This window comes from Perognathus longimembris, chromosome 13 (genome assembly GCF_023159225.1).
Source record: "Perognathus longimembris pacificus isolate PPM17 chromosome 13, ASM2315922v1, whole genome shotgun sequence".
Taxonomy (NCBI): domain Eukaryota; kingdom Metazoa; phylum Chordata; class Mammalia; order Rodentia; family Heteromyidae; genus Perognathus; species Perognathus longimembris.
The window spans coordinates 11,370,061-11,397,479 of NC_063173.1; the positions used below are offsets into that span (position 1 = coordinate 11,370,061).

General features: G+C 39.8%; 1 protein-coding gene and 1 long non-coding RNA gene across 7 annotated transcripts in view; one reads left to right on the forward strand and one right to left on the reverse strand.

Moving 5' to 3' along the window:
* On the reverse strand, positions 1–26,323 carry LOC125361383. The gene is made up of 2 exons (XR_007212943.1): positions 26,273–26,323; positions 1–116 (listed from the first exon to the last, which is right to left on the reverse strand). It is a non-coding gene; the product is annotated as an uncharacterized LOC125361383 (long non-coding RNA).
* Positions 1–27,419, forward strand: part of Fam168a (family with sequence similarity 168 member A) — a 131,040-nt gene that overhangs the window by 28,929 nt on the left and 74,692 nt on the right. The gene's annotated exons all lie outside the window — the stretch shown is intronic.

Here is a 27,419-nt window from a genome sequence, read left to right on the forward strand (position 1 = left end):
TTTTTGCTCAAGGCTAGCACTCTGCCACTTGAGCCACAGTGCCACTTGTGGCCATTTTCTATATATGTGGTGCTGGGGAATCGAACCCAGGGCTTCATGTATACGAGGCAAGCACTCTTGCCACCAGGCCTTATTCTCAGCCCCCATAAATTTTTTGTGATGGGCTTATTTCATTTAGCATACTCACTTAAAAAAATTGTAACAGCATGCCTTCCCCATATACCATTTTTATTTTCTTTACAAGTATTTATAGAGTAGCTTTTTTTTTTTTTTAATTTTTTTTTTTTTTTTTTTTGGCCAGTCCTGGGCCTTGGACTCAGGGCCTGAGCACTGTCCCTGGCTTCTTCCCGCTCAAGGCTAGCACTCTGCCACTTGAGCCACAGCGCCGCTTCTGGCCGTTTTTTCTGTATATGTGGTGCTGGGGAATCGAACCTAGGGCCTCGTGTATCCGAGGCAGGCACTCTTGCCACTAGGCTATATCCCCAGCCCTAGAGTAGCTTTTTTTGTGTACTAATTTTCAGTATTGGAGATGTAGCAGTGGACAAGGTAAATAAGGTTCTTGGAGGATACAATCTGGTGATAAGAATAGTTTTATTTTTTGGAAGTCTTGCTAGGACTGATTTCCTGATTAGTGGTGATTTTGATTAATCCATGTATCGGGTAGTTGTTACCATCTTGGATGTTACTCCCTTTAGCCCTGTTTTTCCTGTATGCACCATTTTTAGCACTCTCTCTCAGAAGCCTTCTCAGACTCCAGGCTGCTGGCTGGGTATTCCTCCATTATAGCCACTCAGCAGTTATTTTTACCATAATGCTCCCCAACTGTCTCTTTTGCTGGCCTGAGCTCCTTTTGGTCTGGTGCCCTTCTTAATTGGCTCATGTGTAGCTGCTTGCCTGATAAGTAGAGCAGATATTCAGTGTTCCTGGAACAGGCCCCTGCTAACTACTGTCTGCCTTGAACTTTGCTTTCTAGCAACCTTGAAATAAATGTCACTTTCCAGGCATGTTAAGCTGTTTCTGTTTGCTGGGATGTTCCTTTTTTCTTCGAATGCCATAGTCTCCTTTCTCCAGGTTAATATCTTTTGTTTTTAAATAGGTCATCTTCCACTAAGCCTTTCTTGACCCCTGTAGACTGACCACATTTCTGCTACTACTTTCCATTAGGACCTTTATTATATTGTGTGGTATTTGATGGGTTCCATGTTCTCGAGAAACCTGCAGATTTTTAGTATTTGGTCTTAGCTAGATTTCTGCCATCATTTTCACTCATCAAATTCATTTCTTACCCCACTCACTGAACTTGGCTTTGCTGATAACAGACTTTCTGAGATGAAAGTGACCACCTGGGAAAATCTGATGGGATTTTCCCTTTATTGCTCTCTTCCATTGTGTTCCACACTTGCCTTTGTGTCAGTCTCTCTAGGATTGACATAATCCTTTGTATAAAAAGTAATGTGCTTTTTATATCCCTGTCACCTAGCAGAGATTCTAACCATCTTAATCCTGATGGAATATTATATCCTTATTTTTCTTTTTTAATCTCTGTCCTGTGATTTGAAAAAAATGCTTATTATGAAAAAATGTGAAAATTTGGCAAATCTCCAAATAGAGATCAATTAAAAACTTTTAGTATTTTAGCTTTTTAAATAAAGTTGATTTCTACTTACTTTATATAGCTAAACATCACTCAGTTTTTATAGAGTGCTTTTACATTTAATACTATCAGAATTTTTTTCTGGTAGTATTGAGGTTTGAACTCAAGGCCTCAAGCTGATAGGCACATGCTGACCTATTGAGCCCCTTTTTGTTTTGGTTACCCCTGCTCCCAAGTGTAGGGCCTTGCTTTTTTGCCTGGGCTGGCCAGGGCTGTGGTCTTCCTATTTGTTCTCTTTTGTGTTGCTATGGTAGGTGTAAGTCACTTTACCCAACCATTTATTGAAATGGAGTCCCTGATCTCTGTTTTCTGAATAGTTAAGATATATATTTAACACTGTCTTTATTGTTTTGTGTCAGTCCTGGGGCTTGAACTCAGGTCTGGCACAGTGTCGTTGAGCTTTTTTGCTCAAGGCCAGTATTCTTACCACTTGAGCCATAGTTCCACTTCTACCTTTTTGGTGGTGATTTGGAGATAGTGTCTCACGGACTTCCTGCCCTAGCTGGCTTCGAACCATGATCCTCAGATCTCAGTCTCTTGAGTACTTAGGATTATAGACATGAGCCATTGGTGCCTGGCACACTATCAGTCTTTATGGCTAGATGTTATTACATTTCATGACATGATTGATAACTTCATTTGATTGATTAAAAGAATCTCATTTGTAGCGCAGGCTAGCATTGAACTGGTAAACTTCTTGCTTCAGTTTCCCATGTGCAGGAATTACAGGTATGTGCAAACACATATGGTTAATCATAACTTTATTGCTAGACAGGTTTTTTTTTTATTACCAATACTATTGTGATAAGCATCTTTGGCTCTGAATTTTGGTCTGTGTTTTAAAGACAGGATCTCATTGAAGAGCTCAAAGCTGGTCTCAAGCATATGGAACATGCTATGATGGTAGTAATAACAGTAATTAAAACTATCACCTACCTGTGCCAGCTTTTCTAAGTCATTTATTTAAATTAATTCATTTAATCTTTAAAACAAGCTTTTAAATTTTGGTGTGTAATTACCAGTATGTGCAAATTATATTGGGGACAAAGGAAAGTGTGTTAGACTAGGTACCATTTATTGAATGTTGATAGGAGCCAGACAGACTTTATGTTCACTTGGTTTCATTGTTACCACATCTGTGCAAGGTTGGATATTTTCATTTTATATTTGAAAAAATAAAGTCTCAAGATTAAGAAATGTATCCAAGTTCACACAGTTTAGAATAGGCAGAATTGGGAATTAATGTGTGTGTATGCATAAAGCTGAGGATCTGAGGGCTTATGACATGTGAGGCAAAAGTCCTACCACTGAATTATAATCTCTAGCCCATATATATATATATATAGATACAGATATAGATTTTATTGCTTTTTTTTTTTTTTTTTTGGCTAGTCCTGGGCCTTAGACTCGGCCTGAGCACTGTCCCTGGCTTCTTTTTGCTCAAGGCCAGCACTCTGCCACTTGAGCCACAGCGCCACTTATGGTTGTTTTCTATGTATGTGATGCTAGGGAATCGAACCCAGGACTTCATGTATACGAGTCAAGCACTCTTGCCACTAGGCCATGTTCCCAGCCTAGCCCATATTTTTTTATTTTTGAGACAGGCTCTTACTATGTAGCCCAGGCTGACCTGGAACTTTTGATCCTCTTGTTTCAGCTTCCTGAGTTACAGGATTATAGTCATGGACTACATACCTCGCCTTAGAGCTTGAATTGAGCTCGGCATTAGTTGAATTCCATGATCTTTGTTTCAGAATTTGTTAGTATGGGCAAGGAGGGTAAGCAAAATTCTAAGCTAAGAAAGTATGCAATCAAAGCTGTGATAGTTCATAGCTTTTGTTGTTGTTTTTGTTGGGGAGCACCATACTGAAATTTGAACCTGGGTCTTTGTGCTTGTTAGGCAGGAGTCCATTGTGTTTTCAGAGAAGAGGTAAAACTGAGATGTATATTTAAAAATAGGAATTTATTCTTTCCCTTTATCTGCATGTTCCTTCCCATCTAGAACAGACTAGAACAATCCTTTCATGCAAGAACTTCCTAAGTATTGTATTTTTGGCTATTGTTCCTAATGATGGCATGTGGCAGTTCCGAATGCCTTTGCCATGTGCCTGATAAACTGAGATTCATTCCAGGCAGCTGTACCATGCAACCAAATGGGATTTGAAATGGGCATGTTCATATTTTTATAAATGAACTAATTTAAAAATGTCAATTTGCAACCTGATATTGCTGTGTGAGAATTTTCCCCAATAAAGAATAGGGAATGTTTCGTTTAATTGTTTACACTTGTGTGCTGCACAGATGTACTCATCTGGCTGAAATAACTTTTCTAAAATTGTTTACAGTGGAGAACAGAAAAATGAGCAGTTTTAGTTTGAAGTTTAAAATGGCTGTTAAATGAAGAACTGCTGTGAAGGCTTTAGTTTTATGGAATTGACTTTTAACAGTTGTTTCTGTAGTTGTGCTGTATAATTAAATGATAGCATTTTTAACTGTGAGAATCAAGGCTATATTTAAAATGATTTGCAACACACTAACCCTGTTTCATTACTTTTTTTTTTTTTTTTTTGCCAGTCCTGGGGCTTGAACTCAGGGCCTGAGCACTGTCCCTGGCTTCCTTTTGCTCAAGGGTAGTACTCTGTACTCTACCACTTGAGCCATAGCACCACTTTTATATATGTGGTGCTGAGGAATTGAACCCAGAGCTTCATGTATGCAAGTCAAGGATTTTAACACTAGGCCATATTCCCAACTTGTTTAATCACTTTTTATAGGAACTTCCTGACTGGTTTGTCTACCTATAATCTTACCTCTCCCAAATGTATCTTCTTAGCGCTTTTCTCTGAGCACTGGTACATACAAATGCCAGTCCTAGGCTTGGACTCAGGGCCTCAGCACTGTCCCTGGCTTCTTTTTGCTCAAGGCTAGCACTCTGCCACTTGAGCCACAGCACCACTTCTGGCCATTTTCTATATCTGCGGTGCTGGGGAATCGAACCCAGGGCTTCATGTATATGAGGCAAGCACTCTTGCCACTAGGCCATATTCCCAGCCCGACTTAACATTTTATACAAAGAGAATGCTGATTGTATTTCCATTCACGAACTCCAAAGAAATTTTAACCAATGTTTTCCTGTTTTTATTTCTGCAGAGTTGGGATTTTATTCTAATATTTCAAAAGAATAATTTCAGACTCACCTGTAATTTTCATTGCATGCTAATATGAAATAAATAAATTTCCTTCTTAATTAAATTTCATAGTAAGTAGTGTTTTGGTTTGGGGAGGGAAGCTGAACCAAGATGTTCTGATTACCTTTACTAGAATTGTGCTTTCTACCTTTTTCCATAAGGCCTTATGGAAATGATGAACATTGGTTCATCATTACATTGATTCCATCCTGTAAAGGACATGCATTTACCAAAAAGGTTCCAGTAGTGAGCCTTTGAGCTGAAATTTATTTGTAGTTTCAGTTCACTAAAATTAGAATTTCAATAGTTAGAATAGCTATTAGCTATTAGCATTTGTATCAGAAAGCACAGATCTAGAATGTCAAGTCAATGATGACTCAGGTATGTAAATAAGACAATACATTTAAGTGTAAAAGGCTGAGTGTATAGCTCTGTGGTAGAGCACTTTTTTTAATCTGTTCATCTGTGGTCACACACTTAGCTGATTCCATCATTTGGCTATTGAAAACATAATGCCACAGTAAATGTAGATATGTGAATGTTTTTCTAGTCTTTTAGTGTGTGTGTGCGTGTGTGTGTGTGTGTTGTGTGTGTGTGTGTATAAAATGTAGACAGTAGTTGGGACTTGTAGCTTAAAATGGCAAAAAAGGGCTGGGGATATGGCCTAGTGGCAAGAGTGCTTGCCTCGTATACATGAGGCCCTAGGTTCGATTCCCCAGCACCACATATACAGAAAATGGCCAGAAGTGGCTCTGTGGCCCAAGTGGCAGAGTGCTAGCCTTGAGCAAGAAGCAGCCAGGGACAGTGCTCAGGCCCTGAGTCCAAGCCCCAGGACTGGTCAAAAAAAAAAAAAATGGCAAAAAAGTTTGTTTCCCCCCCCCCCCCCCCCACAAGCAAAGAGCATTTACTAAGATAGACCAGTAGAGTAATAGAGTAACATAAATGCATTTTATTGAAGATCATCATGTTAAGCAAAATAAGTCAAACTCATGCGGATCCAGAATTTTTTTTTTGGCCAGTCCTAGGCCGTAAACTCAGGACCTGAGCACTGTCCCTGGCTTCTTTTTTGCTCAAGGCTAGCACTCTGCCACTTGAGCCACAGCGCCACTTCTGGCCATTTTCTGTATATGTGGTGCTGAGGAATCGAACCCAGGGCCTCATGTATATGAGGCAAGCACTCTTGCCACTAGGCATTATTCCCAGCCCCTCCAGATTTTTTTTTTGGCCAGTCCTGGGGCTTGGACTCGGCCTGAGCACTGTCCCTGGCTTCTTTTTGCTCAAGGCTAGCACTCTGCCACTTGAGCCACAGCTCCCCTTCTGGCCATTTTCTGTATATGTGGTGCTGGGGAATTGAACCTAGGGCCTCATGTATACGAGGCAAGCACTCTTGCCACTAGGCCATATCCCCAGCCCTCCAGATTTTTTTTTTAAAACAACATATGAAAGTAGAAGGGAGACTATTAGGGAAGAGGAAAAGGGACCATGGAGAAGGGTTAGAGAACACAAACAAGGGCAATGGTGACTGAATATGAACAAAGCACATTAAATACATGTTTGAAAATCCTATAATGAAATTAAGTTGTGTGTGTATGCTGGTCTTGGGGCTTGCACTCAGGGCCTGGGCACTGTCCTTGAGCTTTTGTGTTAATGGTTAGTGGTCTACCACTTGAGCCACAGCTCTACTTCCAGATTTTGGGTGGTTAATTGGAAATAAGTTACCAAAAAGGCTAGAAGTATAGCTGTGGCTTAAATGGCAGCATGCTAGCCTTGAGCAACATCGCTCAGGAACAGTGCCCAGGTCCTGAGTTCAAGCCGTTGCATGCACGTGAACACACACACACACACACACACACACACACACACACACACACACACACACACACACACACACGAGAACCTAAATAGAAACAAGAGGTTTGTGTAGTATTGCAAATGGAGAAGTTCTGGCATCCATTTGTGTGTGGGATGGCATACAGAGGATGATGTTTGTTTCTGCAGGGCTGAAGAGAAAGTATGTGAACTATTCAGAGATACACGCTGCCAGCAAGGAATCTGGTGGCACTTAATGCCTGGCAGTATTAGAGGCGATATTGTGATTCTGAAGTTGGGGTCTTAGTAGCCTTGTCAGCCTGGATGACAGTCCTATTTATAATTCCCACATTGCTGGGATGACAGGTGTGTGCCACTGTGTCTAGCTTCTTATTGAGATGGAGTCTCATGAAATTTTTGCCTAGGCTAGCTTTGAACTATGATTCTCCTGATCTCAGCCTTCCAAGAAACTAGGAGTATAGACATGAGCCACTGTACATCTAGTCTAGTTTGTTCTTTTATGAGTTGGCTTGGGGCATGGTTCCAAAGGGAGATTCTGGAAAGCAAACTAAATTTAGTTGTAAGCTTTCTATAAGAATACTTTCTCGAGTTGGGAATGTGGCTTAGCAGTAGAGTGCTTGACTAGCATGCATGAAGCCCTGGGTTTGATGCCATAGCACCACATAAATAGAAAAAGCTGGAAGTGGTGCTGTGGCTCAAGTGGTAGAGTGCTAGCCTTGAGCATAAAGAAGCCAGGGACAGTGCTCAGGCCCTGAGTCCCAAGCCCCAGGACTGAAAACAAAAATACCCTGTATGTTTCCACAGTGCTTCTAATATGCTACATTGAATATACAGTGTGTCTATTTCTATGGCTGTCTTCAATAGAAAGCTTAGGTTATCAGGACTGTCCTGAATGTTATCCATGTATATTTCTGCCTGTAGTATTTTGTAGTATAGTTTAGTGGTTAAGCACCTGAGCTTTAGAACCAGATCGCTCAGTTTCAGTTGCTTAGCCATGTGCTTTGAGTAAGTGACTTGCCCTTTCTCGGTTTAGACCTCTTGCTTGTAAAAGAGATTATAGGATGATGAGCACAGTAGGTTGGGATAAGGTGCTTTATCATAGAAAGAAATTAACATCATTGGAGATTTCATCTTTGGGCACATTACCGTGCATACCCAAATTATTTACAAATTGTCATTAAAAAATAACCTAAAATCCATCTTAACCTTTTTTGTTGTTGGTCATGGGACTTGAACTCTAGGCTTGGGTGTTATCCTTGAGCTCTTCAGCTCAAGGCTGGTGCTCTACCACTTGAGCTACAGTACCACTTCCTTCTTAACTATTTTTAAGTACACAGTTTAGTAGTATTAACATTGTTGTATAATAGGTCCCTAGAACTTTTTCTTCTTGTAAAATTGAAACTCCAAACTCCAAATAACTCTCCACTTCTCCCTCTTCTCACTTTCTGGAATTCACAGTTTTACTTTCTGTTATTATGACTTTCACTACTTTTGGGTCCTCATCTATATATCTATATATAGAATGTCTTTCTGTAAATGGCTTATTTCACTTAGCTAGTATCTTTAAGGTTCATCTGCATTGTACTAATGTGGACAGGATTTCCTTTAAAGGCTAATTAATATCTCATTTTATGAATATGCCACAGTTTATTTCTTCCATCCATTGATGGACACTGGCCTCCTTTGACCTCTTGGCTATTGTGAAAAACTGTAATGAACATGAGTATTAACTCTTGGAAATTCTGCCTTTAGCTCTTTTTTTTTTTTTTTTTTTTTGTATTTAGTTTTTTTTTTTTTGGTAGTGGAGCTTGAACTCCACCTGGGCACTGTCCCTGAGGTCTTCAGCTCGAGGCTAACACTCTACAACTAGAACCACAGCGCCACTTCGGGTTTTCTTGTGGTTAATTGGAGATAAAGAATCTCACACGATCCTCAGATCTCAGCCTCCTGAGTAGCTTTAGTTGTAAGCTTTCTATAAGAATACTCTCTAGGGCTGGGAATGTGGCTTAGCAGTAGAGTGCTTGACTAGCATTCATGAAGCCCTGGGTTCGATTACACAAAACCACATAAACAGAAAAAACTGGAAGTGGTGCTGTGGCTCAAGTGGTAGAGTGCTAGCCTTGAGGCGTGAATCACCAGCACCCAGCTTTTAGCTCTTTTATTTTTGTTTGTTTTTGTCAGTCATGGGGCTTGAACTCTGGGCCTGGCCACAGTCCTTGAGCTCTTCAGCTCAAGGTTAGTGCTCTACCACTTGAGCCACAGAACTACTTTAGCTCCTTTATATATGTATCCAAAAGTAGAATTGCTGGATTCAATTGGAATTCTGTTAAATTTTTAGTATCCTTCATAGTATTTTCAGTAGTTACTGCATCATTTTAGTTTGTGGGCTTGGCTGTTTTGCTCAATGATCTCCAGTTCCATCCATTTTCTTGGAAATGATATAATTTCATTTATTTTTTATGGCTGAATAATACTCCACTGTATACTACATTTTCTGTATTCATCAGTTGATAAATTCCTAGGCTAGTTTCATAGCATGGTTATTATGAATAGGGATGCTATAAACATGGATGTACAAGAATCTCTATTGTATGTTGACTTACACTTCTTTGGATATATGCTCAAGACTAAAAACTTTGGATCACTTAATTTCCTTGAGATATTATTGTCTCATAATAAATGTGTTGACAGTCCTGTGTTGTAGGCTTAAAGACTATAAAAATAGGATCTTTGGGCTGGGAATAGGCCTAGTGGTGAAGAAGCTGCTTGCCTCATACCCTGGGTTCGATTCCCCAGCACCATGTATATAGAAAAAGCCAGAAGTGGTGGTATGGCTCAAGCAGTAAAGTGCTAGCCTTGAGCAAAAAGAAGCCAGGGACATTGCCCAGGCCCTGAGTTCAAGCCCCAGGACTGGCAAAAAAAGGTGTGCGCGCACGTGTGTGTGCATGTATGTATATATGTATATATATATGATCTTTATTTTGAGATGTAATTTACATACCATATAATACATCATTTGTAGGGTACAGTTCAGTGGCTTTTTGTATGTGTGCACATCTATTACTGTAATCAATTTTAGAATATTCATATTATTCCATAAAGAAACTATACCCTTTAGCAATCACTTACTCTTTTCCCTCTCTCCACCAATCCTAAGCAAACACTAATGTTTTCTACAGTAGATTTGCCTTTTCTGACATTTAATATAAATGGACTCATAGAACAAGATGACCTTTTACAATTGTCTTTTTTTTTTTTCATTTACCCTTAATGTTTTCATGGCTTATCCATATTGTAGAACATATCTGTACTTCATTCTTTTTTCCCCCTTGTTGCAGTCCTGGGACTTGAACTCAGGGCCTGGTTAGTGTTTTTGAGCTTTTTGTTGTTGTTGTTCAAGACTAGTGCTCTGCCACTTGAGTCACAATTCTTTTTTTTTTTTTTTTTTTTTTTACCTTTTTGGTGGTTAATTGGAGATAAAAGACTTTCCTGCCTGGCTGGTTTTAAACCTTGATCTCAGATATCAGTCTCCTGAGTAACTAGCATTATAGGTGTGAGCCACTGGGGCCTGGCTCTTCATTCTTTTTTATTTCTGAATATTCTATAGTTTGGATATGCTTCTTTGTGTTTGCTCACTCATCAGTCAATGAGTGATTACTTGGGTAGATTTTCCTTAGCTGTAATATTGCTATAAAACTCTAATACAAGTTTTTTTTTTTTTTTTGGCCAGTCCTGGGCCTTGAACTCAAGACCTGAGCACTGTCCCTAGCTTCTTTTTGCTCAAGGCGAGCACTCTGCCACTTGAGCCACAGCGCCACTTCTGGCCATTTTGTATATATGTAGTGCTGAGGAATCGAACCCAGGGCTTCATGTATATGAGGTGAGCACTCTTGCCACTAGGCCATATTCCCAGCAAGTTTTTATGTGGACAGAGGTTTTTATTTCTTTGGGGTATACGCCTAGGTGTGGAATTGCCAGATCAAAGCAATTGTAATTGATGATTGTATACTTAACCTTTTGAGGAATTCTAGCTTACATAGTGGCTGCACCATTGCACTTTTCCATTAGCTGTGCATAAGAGTTCCAATTTTTTTTCCCCCTTACAACCACTTGTTATTTGTTTGTTTGGTGCCTGTCCTGTGGCTTGAACTCAGGGCCTGGGAAGGAGTTTCTTTTGAAGTTCAAGCCTAACAACACTCACTTGAGCCAGAGTTATACTTGCAGCTTTTTTTGGGGGTAGGGGGAGGCCAGGGAAAGGGGATTAATACTATAGTTTATTGGAGGTAGTCTCACGGACTTTCCTGCTTGGACTGGCACTGAACTCAATCCTCTAATCTCAGCCTCCTGAATAGCTAAGAGTTCAGGTCTGAGCCCCCAGTGCCCATCTGCTATTTGTATTTTTTATCTTCCCCACACTGCTGGTACCTCATTGTCGTTTGCTTGACATTTCCCTGATGGCTAATGATGCTGAGCATCTCTCATGAGCTCACTGCCCATCTTGTTACTCTTTTTATATATCGCTTTACACTACATAGCTTGGTAATGTCTTTCTTTAGGATGGTACTCTGCACCCGAAGGTGCTTATTAATACTAATTTGTTAGCTGATTTATGAGAAAGTCTCAGAGAAAATATGGCTCCATCTTTTTTTTTTCTCTTTCAGTTACTTCTATTAAGTACTCACTGAGGATATCTAGAAAAGAGACATTAAAAATGTCTATAGAAAGACAGATTGAAGAATTAAGAACAATGGCTGAAATTGATTACTGATATTGATTATTGAGTATTACTTTGGCATTGAGGATACAGTAGTAAGTAAAGTTTCTCCTTTCAGTCTTAGATATAATAGTTAACCTAGGCTGCTCTGTTGAGCTGAAATTCAAATAGAGATCTGAATGAAATAAAAGAGCATATCATATTGATCATTTGAGAGAAGAATACTTTAGGTGGAGAGAACTATAAGTGCTAAGTTTTTGTGATGACACTGTGCTTGGTTTATCAGACAATGTCTTTGCTGTTCATATTGAGGGATCTGAGACTTGCACATTTTTCTTCATCTGCTTTTAGCCATCTCAGAATGCTTTCCCAATAACACAGATGTTGATGCCCAATTTTAATTTTGCAGCAGTATGGAGTAAAGAGAGCCAGGGTAAATGTAATGCATAAGGAGAATTTTAAGAAGTAAGATCAGATTGGTAGAAGCAAGCTAAATATAGGGTATCTTGGACGTCATGGTAGTGATCTTGTATTTTACTCTGAGTGAGATGAGAAGTCATTGTAGGGTTTTGAACAAAGTGGAATAGCGTACTCTGAATTGAATTTAAAAGTAACCTTTTGGCTTCTGGAAAGAGGGAAATAGACAAATGGATAGGGCAGAAGCAGAGGGTATCAGATAGGAGGCTGTTATAATAAAGAGCAATAATAGAGGCTTGAGTGTGTTAGTGGTAAAAATAGTAAGAAATAGTTAGAATCAGGACTGAAGGTAGAGCTGACAGAATTTTTTGATTTATTGAGGATTATGACAATAGTGAGATGACTGACTTTTTATTTTGGCCTTCCTCTACCATAAAAAAGACTGGGAGGGACAGGTTTGTAGGGTAGGGACCATCCTTTTGGTTTTGAACATAAGTCATCTATCTACTTAATGATATTTCCTTCAGTGATAGATCTCATATACAATGTGGTTCTGCAATATAGACTTATGATGTAGCTATTTTAGTTTGTGTAAATATGCTCTGATGTTTGCACAGTGATGATATCACCTAATGATAACTTTTCTCAGAATGTGTCCTTGTTAAACAATATGTGACTGTATTACATCTTAAGATGGCTATTAGACAACCAAAAGGATGTGTCGGGTAAGCAATTAGACATGTAAGTCTGAAATTCAGAAAGGTACATATCGGAGATACAAATTTCAAATTGTATATAGTTGCATATTACTATAGTGAAATACCTGAGGCAGTTAACTTATGAAGACATTAAGATTTATTTTGGCTCATAATGCCAGTTTCTAGTCTAAGCTTTTGTGGTCCCAATGGCTTTCAGCCTCTGGCAAGGGTGGCACAATAAGACTGGAACATGTGGCAAAGTAAACAACTTACATCTTGAACTAGGAATCAGAGGGGGAGAATGAAGCTGGTACCCCATATTCTCATAATCAAGTTCATACATATAGACATTTTGGATACCCTAGCAGGAGTCATTAGCATATGTAAAGCCATGAAATTGTGATCACCTAGAAAATATGTGTAGGTAACAGCAGAGGAGAGATGTGATTATTGAGCCTGGACTATTTCTGGTAAGTTGAGATTAGTAAGCAACAGTCAGTGAGGTAGAAGGACCAAGAGAAAGTGGAGTACCAAAGGCTGGGCAGTCTGTGCAGGATGTTGCTAAGTGTTCTAGTGTAGTTACCTGGAGTTCCAGAGTCTAATCATGATTGGATAATAAATTTCACCTGTTTGGGCCTTAGGGTGATAGGTGAAGTAAAGACTTTGACCTTTGTCTTTAAGTTCTTTTTTCCATCATTATAATATACATGTTTTAGTAATTTATAGTTTGTACAAAGCGTTTTCATGGGTTTACTTGCTTACCATGACAAACTTATATGTCTTATACATGCTTTGAAAAGTGAGACTTTCCAAAGTCATACCATCATTGTCAGTGAGACCAGGCAAACTTTTTATAATATATAAGGAAAGACTCTGTGTTCTTTATGAAATATAAGTTATCACATTAATACTCTTAGAGCTCTGTGAGTCTAGGCACATAGAGAGTCTCTAGGCACATAGAAGTCACTCATTCAATTCAGTGATGAATGCCTGTTAGACCAGTCACTCTTCTAAGTGCTGGGGGCACAACTGTGACCAAGACAGAGTCTTGGCCCTTACAGGCTTTTATATGACTGAAGAGACTAGAGACAGTGAACGTTGGGAAGATGATCCGGAACAGCTTCTCTGAAGAGATTAGATTGCATTAAAGCGTCCACTTGAATAATCTAAAGCAAAGTAGAACACCATGAAAGAAAAATCTAGAAAGGAATTCAGAGCAGAAAAATGGTAAGTACAGAGATCTAAAAGTAGGAATAAATCAGGTGTATGGGTAAGACAGGAGACTTAACAGGAAACATTTATAGAACTTTGGCGAGTCAATTCTGACTTCCATTAGTTAATTTCATGCACGACTGTAGGCAGAGTACCAAACTTTCTGAGCTTTAACTTAGCCAAAAAATTTAGGTAATAAAAATAAAAGCTGTTTTGAGAGTTAAATGAGAGAATATATAAAACACCTAGAATGGTGCTTGGCATATTACTTTACTCATTAAATACATTTACTATATATCTACTATTAGTAACACTGAGCTAGGTGTCAAAAAAGTTTAATTTGGTTTTCTGTTTTTCAAATTTATTTTAGTCAACAGATCTTAAAGTCCTTATTTTGTGCCAGCGCTGTATTAGGGGGTCTTCCTGAGCTTACCTTTTGTTATAATCAGGAAAGGAAGTATTGGGCAAAAAAGAAGTTGATGAGTAAGTAAAAAAATAAGAGCTTGGGATTCTGGTAATTGGAACACCTGATAAGTTCATTTATTATGGAAAAAAAACCTGCATGTGCATTTCTATCATCTTTCCTCATCACTGGATACTAGCTCTACTCAGTCACTTCCAGCAAGACGTCCTGCTGGTCCAAACCTGCTTGGCTTTAGGGAAGTCAGATCAGAGCCAAGTCCTGTATCCTTATAAGACCATCTGTTTTTTAGAACCACAGATGCTGCCCTTACAGTTGCAACCTAACACAACTGGAATGATTTATTCATCTCCAGGTAACATTTGTGTACCAGCCTTCCAGCAAAGTATGCTATCAGCTTTACACTTAATGATACATCCAGCACAGGTGGTAAGCTGTGCTGAAAAGGATGCTTCTGGTTTAGAAACAGCTAATGGACAAGTGGAGGTAAGCTGTTAATCTTGAATTACAGCTAGAAGATGCAAACAGACCCTGACAACAAGAGCTCCATGTCTTGAAGATGGGGGTATTTGAGATCATTTAAATCACTGTTTTCTCCCCTCCCTCCCCCATCAGTGCTGGAATCCAACCCAGGGGGTTGCAGATGCTAGGCTGGCACTGTATCCCTGAGCTATATAGCCAGTCCTTGTTTTTTTGCCCAGTCCTTGGGTTTGAACTCAAGGCCTGGGCACTGTCCCTGAGCTTTTTTTTTGCTCAAGGCTCTACCTTTTTTGCTCTACCACTTCAGCCACAACGCCATTTCCGGCTTTTTCTGTTTATGTGGTACTGAGGAATCAAACCCAGGGCTTCATACATGCTAGGCAAGCACTCTACCACTAAGTCACATTTCCAGCCCCCAGTCCTTGTTTTCTGAGACAGAATAAAACACAGGCTGGCCTTGAACTTGAACTTCCTGCCTCAGGTTTCCAGTGCTAGGATTATGGTGGTGCACAACACCACCTGGGCTCAACTGATTAAACTGAACGAACCATTGTTGTATTAGGTGAAGCAATTAAGATCCCCAAAAGGGAAGGGATTTAGTTTCGGTTTGAAATACACAGTCAAACTAGAACTTGGGTATTCTGATTTCTTGCCTAGCTAGTGCTCACTTCCCCCTCTTTTGCTGTACTCTGAAAAACTTTAAAGCAATATCCAAATAAAAGATATTATTTTGTCATTGTCCTTTGCTTAGTTGGTAACTTGCTGATTTTTTTAACAAATTACCTTTTGTCCCTTAACTGAACTAAGAAAGCTGTAATTTTTTGAAACTCTCTTATATGAAACACTCATTCTGAATTGTTTTGGTGATTAAATGAGATACAATATAGAAAAGCAGCTTAGGTCAAGTTTGATGACCATAGGGTACTAAACAAACATTCCTTCTCTCAGCTCAATTGAGCAAACACTGTTTTACCTTTTACTTTGTTCTAGTTCACTTTATAGGCTCTTATTTGGCCTGTAAGTTCCTGTCTCTTGTTATTATATTGAGGGTCTTACTGTGGTAGTATTTTTCCTTCATAGAAATCTCCCATAGTAAAATATCCATAGTAAGAAATTGCTGTGAAAAAGTGATGCTTAGTTTCAGAAAAATCTCAAATATTAGTGTGAATTTGTGGTGATAGCTATGGATGAATGTAGCTGAAGCTAGACTGAGACTTAGCACCTACTTATTTATTTACTGTTTTGTGATACCAAGGAATCAAACCTAGGACCTCACGCATACTAGGCAAGCAGTCTACCACTAAGCCACCTTCCCAGCCCAGCATCTACCTGTCTTAAAAAGTGCTTTGGAGCCAGGCACTGGTGGTTCATGCCTTTAATCCTAGCTACTAAAGAAGATGAGATCTGAGGACTGCAATTTGAAACCAGACCAGCCAGAAAAGTCCATGAGACTTTCATCTCTAGTTAATCACCAAAAAGCTGGAAGTGGAGCTGTGGCTCCAGTGGTAGAGAACTCGCCTTGACCACAAAAGCTCAGGGACAGTGCCTAGGTCCTGACAAGCTCCAGGACAGTGTGCGTACATGCACATACGCATAGCCACACATGCATGTGTGTGCTCACACACGTGCTTTGGGAGCACCTGTTTGGAGGTTTGCTTATTACTAGACACACTTATCACCTCAAAGAGGTGAAATGGTCGGTTTTAGTGAATTGCTTCCCTTTTACCTTAGGGTTTTAGGCTCTGTGACAAGCCATCTGCTTCTCAAAACCTAATTTCCCTTTACTAGCAAGGACCTACAGGCAGTTCAGATGGAGAACAAAAGCTTTCTTTGCTTCCTGATGGTTTTATAGGAGTGGGAAGCTGCAGGGAGAAATCACATCTGCTTATTGGAATTCATTTGTGATGTGTTATCCTGACTAGGCAGTATTTTACCATGACTCTGCTGGGCTGGCAGAGGAGATAAAATTCTGTAATGGAGGTCTATCAACATGCATTTTTATTATTTGAATTCTTGCCTGGGGCCCTGAAGAGCTTGTTGAAATGCATGTTTCTGTACTTTCTTTTTATAAGATAGTGCTGGCTCTGGGGCTTGAACTCAGGGCCAGAGCACTGTCCTTTGGCTTTTTTTGCTCAAGGCTAGTGCTCTTCCACTGGAGCCACACATCCACTTCTGTTTTTTTCTAGTTAGAGATAATTATCTCATTGGTTTGTTTGACAATAAAAGGATTGCTAACTAGTTTCTGTGTGACTTTGAGCAGGTGATTTTCAATCTTCAGAATTCTAGTTTATATAGGAGAATGGGCTCCATGGCCACTGTCATAGCATTTATGCTACTTGTATCTGTCCTGATCTACATGATGAGACAAAAATCACATTGGCATTTAAAACAGATTAAATTTAATATAGAGAAGTGAAAGTTGAATGACTACTCAAAGGGATGTTAGAGAACTCTAAGGTATAATATGTTAGCATTTCCCCTGCCTCAGTCCTCAGCTCCTCCCATTAGCCCCCAGATCCACCCATACCTAATGGGCCACTCCCACTCACCGATAAGATCTACCTACTTCCCCTTTAGCCCCAGAGAGAAGCTGCCACCTGGATAAGGTACAGACGCCATGTTGTTCCCTCTCCTGTGGGAGCTATGGCCCCACTAATAAACCTTCTTCTCCTGTCTATGACTATCTCTGCTTGGTCCCCTGGGATGGCTGGGACATATCCTTTCATAATAGAGGTAATAACTATAGAAAATGAATGCCATCCTCAGGGCCAAACAGAAAAAGAACTACTTCACGGAGCTGAGCTTCAGACCTCTGAACAGTATGTGACCGATATGGCTATATGCTACTTATTGCTATGATCCAGAAGAAACTGGCTTGTGGGCTGTGAGTGCTTGCCTTCAAACTTAAGAGAGTCACTACCTTGATACCTTAGAACCCTCTGCACACAGACCTACTTGTTGCCCTGTAGAAAATGGAACCTTGAAAAGAAAGGTTCCTTTTTCTCGTAGCCTTGTAGTCTCCAGCACTCTCCCTTGGCAGGTACTCATGGAAAAGGAGAAATGTCTCTAAGGTGTAGTTGGGTACCACAGGACAATTAGTAATTGGTTTAGAGCCCTAAGACACTATATTAATAACTTATGAGTAGGTGGCTCATACTTGTAATCCTAGCTACCTGGATGGCTAAGGTTGGGAGGATTTTGGCTCCAGGCAAGCCTGAACAGAAAAGTCCCTTGATATGCCATCTCAGTGGCAGAAGTTGAGGGTGATTGTGTGAGCCTGTCATCCTAGCTATAACATGGGTCCTAAAACAGGTAGATTGTGCCCAGGCAGGAAGTGAAACCCTATCTCAAAAATAGCATCAAAAGGGGGCTAGAGTTGTGGTTCACTGTAGAGTGCTTGCCTAATAAGTGTGAGACTCCCAGCACCATTAAGAAGAAATTAAAAATTTTTATATTGTCTTTGTGTATGTATGCTACTAGAGTTTGAACTTAGGATCTTGTACTTGGTTGGCTTAATTATTTGACTGACACTCTACCACTTCAGCCCTGCATCCAGCCTTGCTGTTTTGCTTTCTTTCTCTTTTTCAGAAATGGGCTCTTCTAATTGGGCTGGCCTTTAATCTCAGTCCTCTGGATTTTAGTCTCCTCCTCATAGTTAGTATTACAGGCATGAGCCTCTGTTACCCAGCTAGTCTGTTTTGATATCTGTTATCTCCATTGCACTCTAAGCTCAGTAGTGGCTGAATAGTATCTCATAAGTCTGTGTTGATCCTAAAATGAGGTTTGATATTAAAGAGTTGCTTAGCAAGTATGGTTAAGTGAAGAACAGTTGGTTTAATCCTGGTTCTTCTTGGGAGGAAGACATTGCATCCTCCCTAGCAACTGCTTTGTGTTCTACAGGTGAAAGCTTTATTAAAGGCACATTGTGCCAGTCCTGTGTCTAAGAGTGAACACAGGAGAACATTCTGCTAAACCTGTTACAAAAGAAAAAGCTAATTTCCCCAGAGAAGTAAAGGGGATGAAATTGGTTCTGTTGTCACCAGATGACTTTAAGGAAGTCTTCTAATCTCTGTTTTTCCCTCTGAAGACTTTTAAAGATCTGCCTATAAGTGGGTTAGGAGAAAGAGAAATCCAACTCTTGAACACAAACAGTTGGAATTTCAACTTGTCAGGTTCTCTGATCTTATTATAAGCCAAAGTTTACAGAGACATTCAGTTTACTGGTCTGTGAACATTTTTATTGGCTAGTCCTCTTTCATGGCTTGTACCAAAGAAATAGAAAAATAGCAAGCCACACCTCCTTAAATAGGCATGTGACAGATGCTTCTTAGTATTGTGTACAGAAGACCTGGCCCAGAAATTCAAAGTACTGGAGGCTTTAAATAAAACTTAGCCTTTGTACGTACTATACTTTGTTCTCCACTAGGAAGCAACTTGGAAGAGAAGAAACAGGAATGTACCTTGTGAAAAAACTCAGAGAGGAAACAATACCATAGTTATGTGTGGTTTCCTCCCTCTGCCTGCCTCCCCCTCTCCCTCCCTGCCTCCCAACACCATGAGGTGCTGGGACTAGATAGCCCTTGCTCCTTCTAAGTCACACACTCAGTAAATGGAGTCACTATGACTCCCTATTCTTCCCCCTCTACTTCATTGTTTATATTAAGTTGTGATCTAGCTGAATGGAATGATTCCAAATTTTCTACTTCTGTAATTGATCCTAACATAAATGGCACATGTTTCCTATAGTATGTTGAAAAGCTATGTAGTTTCCAATTAGAATTCATTAATTGAGCATCAGATTCAATCTTATATTTCCCCCAAAGGTAAATGGATTTAGCCAGATGCTTTTCTGTATTTTAATTTTCAGAACAACTCTGTGAGAATAGTAACAGATCTATTTTTTTAAATTAGCATATCCTAGTTATAGAGAGGGAATTTCATTGTGACATTTCCACACATATGTACAACATGCTTAAATCAAGGTCCTCCTCTCTAGCACGCTCTCCCTCACCCCTCCTGCTTCCTAATAAAATTTCAACAAGCTTTACAATCTCCATTTTTAAAGGGTAATGATCTAGTCAAGATACTGAGTGGTAGATTACACAAAGTACTAAATGTAATACCTATATATTCTGAATTTTTAAAATTTTGTTTTTTGGTGAGTCATTGAACTCAGAGCCTGGTGCTGTTATGAGCTCTTTTTGCTCAAGGCTAGCACTTTGCCACTTTGAGCCATAGTCCCACTTCAGTTTTCTGGTAGTTACTTGGAGATAAGAGTCTCATTGACTTTCCTGCCCGGGCTGGCTTTGAACCACCATCTTCAAATCTCAGCCTCCTGAGTAACTAGGATTACAGGTGTGAGCCAGTGGCACCCAACAGTTTATTTCTTCTTCTGTCTGTCAGGATGTTATGATGATGAATTTGTCCCCTGCACCCAAGATTTCAGGGGCTCAACACAACAAAGATTTGTTGGAATCTTGCTCATAAATTCCAGAGCAGGTGCAGGTCAGGTAACTGGTGGGCATTTGTCATCTAGTATGTGACTGCTTAAGTCTTGTGATGCCATCATTTCAACATGAGACTCCCATGATGTCTATGCAGAAGGGAGCTGGAGACTCATATATACTGGCTCTTAAATACTTCTGCACATAGTGCAGACATGTCATTTCTGCTACAGAACATTGGCCAAAAGTAGTCACATGGAACTGCGTAAAACTATAATAGGTCTGAGAACCAGGAGAGAACTTTCTTATGGATAGTCAGTGAGTACTGAATGTTTCTGCCAGATTACCTTACAAGGGATGCTTTCCTATGGATACTTTTACGTAGTACATGTTTCTGTCTAGCTTTTATTACATTTAGTTTGCTAACATGGCTGGGTTCTTTTATATTGAGTGCCAGGAATTAAATTAATGAACTTTTTTTCAAGTAAACATTTATCTAACACCTGCAATTTCAGATGCTTAGTATATACTCTTCCACTTAGCTGGGTCCCTAGCTCTTCAATGTCTGTTTTTAGACAAACAAAATTAAGTAATGTAATTATAATTAGATGATATTATAGATTTTGAGGACTGGGAATATGGCTTAGTGGTAGAGTGCTTGCCTCGTATACGTGAAAACCTGGGTTCAAATTCCTCAGCACTGCATACATAGAAAAAGCCAGAAATGGCACTATAGCTCAAGTGGTGTGCTAACTTTGAGCAAAAAGAAGCCAGGGACAGTGCTCAGGCCCAGAGTTCAAGCCCAGGACTGGCAAAGAGAGAGAGAGAGAGAGAGAGAGAGAGAGAGAGAGAGAGAGAGAGAGAGAATATTAGAGAATATTATAGATTTTGAATCCCTCAGACCAGTACAGAATAGTGGTTAAAACTTTCGTGCTACCCAGCCACCAGTGGCTCACACCTGTGATCCTAGCTACTTCGGAGGCTGAAATCTGAGGATCACAGTTCAAAGTCAGCCAAGGCAGGAAAGTCTGTGAGACTCTTACTTCCAATTAACTACCAGAAAAGTGGAAGTGGTGCTGTGGCCAAAAGTGGTAGAGTGCTAGCCTTGAGCAAAACAACTCAAGAACAGCTCCCGACAACCCACCGAAAAAAAACCCCAACAACAAAAAAACAACGTTGTACTGGTGCCTCTGTGTGTGTGTGTGTGTGTGTGTCTTTGTGTGTATGTCTGTGTCTGTGTGTGTCTGTGTGTGTTACTAGATATTAAACGTAGCTCCCTTAGGCAAATGCTCCACCACTTGAGATATACTTCCAGCCATACAAAGGACACAATTTAAATGCCAGAGTTCTGAGTCTGTCACTTTCAAGCTCTCTGACTGGGAAGATTTTTTATTAAGTTAAAATTTATGTATCATAAAGTCTACGTGGTATATAGTATATTTACAGGCTTGTACAAATAGCACCATTTAATTTTAAGTGTTTTAATCACTTCTAGAAACCAGTCACTTAATTCTGCCTTCCCTTCCTCCTAGCTCCAGGAAACCATGAGCTCCTCTCTCCCCTCCCCTCCCCTCCCCTCTTCTCCCCTCCCCTCTTCTCCCCTCCCCTCTGTCCTCTGTCCTCCATCCTCTGTCCTTCCTTGGTTGTGGGGTTTGAACTCAGGGCCTGGGCACTGTCCTTGAGCTTCTTCTTGCCCAAGGTTAGTGCTCTACCACTTTGAGCCACAGTGCCACTTCCAGTTTTTCGGTGGTTAATAGGAGATAAGAGTCTCATAGACTTTCCTGCTCAGGCTGGCTTTGAACCACAATCCTCAGATCTCAGCCTCCTGAGTAGCTAGGATTACAGGCGTGAGCCAGATGCCTGGCTCCTTTTTTTTTTTTAATGGATTTGTCCATGGTAGACTTGGTTGTCTGTTATCAACCACGTAGGAGTAATAATACCTACTTAACGTGCTGATATGTTTTAAAGGGCTTAGAATTGTGCCTTATACAGAAAATGTTGTTTGGTGTTATAGGTTGTTTTTTTTTTGTTGTTTTTTTTTACTATATTCAATGCAATTGTGGTCATTATTTTGTCTCATGTATAGCACCTAGCATTGGATTGAACGCATGATAGCTGTACTCATCCGACTTCCTATGACCCCTGCTATGTGCCAGGTGTTGTTTTAGGGGGGTTTAAGTATGGATTAGAATATTGTGCTTGTTCTCAAGCTGTCCACAATTTCATGGCAGAGGTAGATATATAAAAAGTATATAGATGTGCCAGAAGATGAGTTAGCACTTATCTATATCTAGTATTTTATATATAGAGAGAGAAGAACAATAGAGTTAGGAAATACTGGGTGGTAGGGGAGCAGGAAGGCTAATTCTCAGGCTAATTCTACAAGGTGGGAATTCTTAATTTATATCATAATAAGTGAAGACAGACTCAAGAGATGGTGAATGACTTGCTCAGGATCTTGTGGGGGATAAGTGATTGGATTGGCATTAAAAACAAAACTTACTAGAAGCAAAACCTTATTTCCAATGTTTATAGAAATAGTGTGCTGGCATTTTTCTGAAATTTGTAAGTCCTACAAAGCAAAATCTGTGTTTCTGGCTAAAAAAACATCTTGGGATTCATTACATATTATGAAAGACTTAGCTGCCTTGGAGCTTACTGCTTCCTTTATCTTCTCAGGTAAGAAAAGAGCCCAAACTGTGGCCCCAGCTCTGGTGAGATGAGCTGTGCCCCACACTAGCTTTGTCCATGGTCTCTGTGCCCAGACTTCTCACTGGTCCCTCTCCTTTTCTGGGCCATGAGGCTTCTTTGTGTGGAAAGGGACCTTGGGACCTGAATGGAGGGTTTGTGCAAAGCTTCCTGTAAATGAGAAGTGTCCCTGTGATGAGCCATGCCCTCCTGGCAGCAGATGCATTCATCATCTGGCTTTAACTTTCCCACCCCCTTTTCAGTTTCCATTGGCTCTCCTGGTCACAGAGCAGCTTCCATTGAATCCAGCAGCTTGTTCTGGTTACCTTGTGCACCCTCTTGGCTTGACTGTTGAACAGGCTGGTACTGAAGTTATTTTCCACAGATTATCAAAGCTGAGAGGGCTCTTAGAAATCACTGACTCTAATCCCTGCTCACTTTACACAGGAAGAAAGTTGAGACCTTGTAAGGTAAAGTACTTAACAGGTCCCACAGATTGGGTGGCAGACTTGAGACCAGGACCTAGATGCCTTGACTGCAGGCTAGTTTTTCCCCTGTCAGACTCTGCTACCTTCTGTTTTCCTATTCATATAAGATAATTTTTGAGAGATCAGAAGGCCATACCTTATGTATCTTTTTTTTTTTTTATTTTTGCTAGTCCTGGGGCTTTAACTCAGGGCCTGAGCACTGACCCTGGCTTCTTTTTGCTCAAGGCTAGCACTCTACCACTTGAACTACAGTGCCACTCCTGGCCTTTTCAATATATGTAGTGCTGAGGAATTGAACCCAGGGCTTCATGTATATACAAGGCAAGCACTCTACCACTAGGCTATATTGCTAGCCCCCTATGTATCTTTTTATCTCTCAGAGGACTTAAATTATTAGGTAGGCTTAGTAAGCTCTTAGGTTTATTAAATCCATGGTTATCTAGCTTTATGGGGGATGAGCTGCTTCATAGAAAGAACTGATAGATGTGGATAGGAACTTGGTAGGGAAGTGATGGAGCCAAGCTTCCAACTTAGATATTCTGAGTCCAAGTTGTCCACTTTTCCTTCTAGTACACTATAATTGAATTGGTATGATTTTGACAGGGGAAATTGTACCCACAAGCCAGGCTTCACAGACATAGTGTTAGCTGCACTGGAGAGAAGCAACTAGGCTGATGTGGTGGCCAAAACACAGGTTGAATTAAGTGAAGGAAGTGGGGGAAAGGCAATGAAAAAGGTTGTGGGAAACAGAGGTTTCAGAGCAGAAGAGGACACATTTCTCTCTCTCTCTCTCTCTCTCTCTCTCTCTCTCTATATATATATATATATATATATATATATACATACACATACATATATACTGTGTGTGTGTTTATTTATTTTAAGAGAATGGCTCCTGGAGATGAGTGGGAGTCTTGAGCTGGTTTTAAAGGATGGTTATGATATGAATTACTGAGATGTCACAGGTATGTGGAGGTAGTGAACACACACTTCTCTTGCTTTTTAAACACATGCCAACTAAGCATATGTTTAGATTGCTGAGGGCATTGTTGAGTATAGGGAATGCTGAAGAGTGGAAGTTGGGGCTAGATTTTAAAAATAAGCCTAAAATTTACTTAAAAAATAGTTCTAGATTTGAGGATTTCTTTTTTACTTCTGATAGTACCACTGCAAATCTATTTTTATAAAGGTGAACTGTGGGAACCCTGGACAGTAGTGGGTTGATAAACTGCATTTCTGCTTTTTACAAATTAAGGCTTTATTTTAGATATTCACTGATGAACTTACTATTACTGCGTTGGCCATTCTTGAAAAGCTTCAAAGTTCTATGACCTGTCATAATCTCCCCCCCCCCCCTTTGAGATGAGCAAGGATTGCTTCCTACCTAGAGTCAGTGGCATTTGTAGATGTTGGGATTCTTAAGCCATCTCTGGAGATTTGTTCACAAATGATAAAATTTTCCACAGATTTGCTTTCTGCACACTTAATATTGAAGTCTACCACCAGCCTTGTCCTTAGTTCTGATCTCCACTCTACTCTTTGGTTTGCCTGTGATTATGATGAGCTCCTTTCCCTCTCTGTTCTTACAATGATAATAAAACTGTGCAGGATAATCTCTGAAGACTCTTCTGGTTTTGGTAGTTAGGACTCTATATGGAACAGTAATGCAATAAGCTAATTATATCAATGAATACATCATGGCTTATTCAGCATATGCATTTATCACCCATTGATGATAATTTTGAGTGTTTTTCTGCTATCCTTTTTGTATCCTCTATAGTTCTCATGTTCTGTCTATACCTTCTAGTATTGTGTTAAGTGTACAGTAGACCCAGGGATACACTGTGTTCTAAGAGTATCAGAAGAAAGGTTCCTAAAACTAAAACACAGCCAGCTGCTTGAGTTTAAACTGGCCTTCAAAAAAATAAATAAATAAACTGGCCTTCCTTGGCAGCTACAGATGACTAATTGCTGCTTGGTTGGGAGGGAGAAGCATAGTAACTTTAATCCAATTTGAGGGGAACACTCCCCTCCCCCACCTCACCTTTGTCAGTAGCAAATACATAGACATAGTTTGCATTTCCATGCCTGCTTCACTGTAGTATTAATGATGTTTGGAAAGAAGCTAGGAATGCAAAAGATAAATAAAAGAAACTGTATTTAGAGAAAGGTTGTTTATGACAACTATCTTTGGATGTTTTTTCTTCATTTTATTAGTTTGTTCCAAAGTTTTGGATATAGATAACAATAATAAACATTCTAGACATGTTATACCACTTTAAACTGCACAGCCTTTTTTCCTCTGACATTAACAACCTGAAGATGATGCTACATTTTACTGAGTGCTTACCATGCCAGACACTATCCTTGTATTATTTCATTTCACTCTTACATCAGCTGTAAGAGTGTTAATAGGATCATTTTAAAAGGATGAAGACACAAAGGTACAAAGAGGTTAAGTAGCACACTCAAGATCACTCAATTAATATATGGTAAAAGTGTGACTTCTTTCTTTTTAAAGATAGGTCTTGTTGTTTGCCCAGGTTCATTTCAAACTCCTGGGCTCCAGGCATTCTTCCAGTGTGTGTCACTATACCTAGCTTGATTTCTAAGCTGTGATTTGAATTCCACAGTGCCTGTCTTCACAGCCATTTTGTTATCACTGTGATTTCCATAGCACAAACAGATGAGTAATTACCAATAACCATTGGAATTTGTATGATAGATACAGGACCTAAATTTTTATTTTTTTTTGAGATTCTTATCAAGCTGACCTCAAATTTATGCTCCTCCTGTGTCATACTCCTGAGTTTTGATAATTAGATTTATAATTTGCTATGTCATTTTTTTATTTTTTATTTATTTTATTTTTTATTTTTTTTGGCAGTCCTGGACCTTGGACTCAGGGCCTGAGCACTGTCCCTGGCTTCTTTTTGCTCAAGGCTAGCACTCGGTGACTTGAGCCACAGCGCCACTTCTGGCTTTTTCTATATATGTGGTGCTGAGGAATCGAACCCAGGGCTTCATGTATACAAGACGAGCACTTTACCACTAGGCCATATTCCCAGCCCCCATTTTTTTATTTTTAACTGTCTTATATCTTAACAGATGAACACTTCACATCTTTTTGGATTAGTTTTGGTATGGATTATACATAGATTGTAAAAAGGTCTTTCTGCAGAGGCAAAGAAAAATATGTTGATGTGGGGCCTGTTTTCAAGGAACTAATGAATGTTTGATTGTAATAAAAGGACATGTGCATAATTAGAGAATCTCACCATATAGACTCTGTGGGGAAGGGAGCCTAAAGAAGTTTAGGTTGTGGATGATTGAAAGATAAGTACCAACCAATGTGGTCTATGGTTTTATTTGTTTGTTTGTTTCTGCTGTGCTGGTCCTGAGTTTTTTTTGCTCAAGGCTAGTGCTCTACCACTTGAGCCACAGCTGTACTTCCAGCTTTTGGTGGTTTACTGGAGATAAAGGTCTCACAGATTTTTCTGCCCAGGCTGCCTTTGAACCATGATTTTCAGGCTTCAGCCTCTGAATAGTTTGGATTACAGGTGTGAGCAACCAGTGCCTAGCACTTGCTTAGCAAGCTTTGGCTGGCACTCTGCTACTTCTGTCACAGCTCTATGTCTGGCTTTTTTTTTTTTTTTTTTTTGGCCAGTCCTGGGCTTGGACTCAGGGCCTGAGCACTGTCCCTGGCTTCTTTTTGCTCAAGGCTAGCACTCTGCCACTTGAGCCACAGCGCCACTTCTGGACGTTTTCTGTATATGTGGTGCTGGGGAATTGAACCCAGGGCCTCATGTATACGAGGCAAGCACTCTTGCCACAAGGCCATATCCCCAGCCCTATGTCTGGCTTTTTGATAGTTAACTAGAGATAAAAGTCTTATGGGCTGGGTGCCTATGGCTCACACTTTATATCTGGTTTTTGTTTTTGTTTTAGGATTTTCAAATATAGCATATAATAAAAGATCCTTTTAAGTATGATTAGTAATACTTTGGGGCCAACTTTTGTATTCAGTAGGAATACAGCTCTGAAATGCTTATATGTGGTGAAAAAACAATATATGTAAAACTTTTCAATAATTTGTCATTTGGTATACTTGTGGTCTTCTATGCTTAGCCTGATCTTAGGAGTGTCTTTTGTTTATGTTTTTGTTTTTGTTGCCAGTCCTGGGAT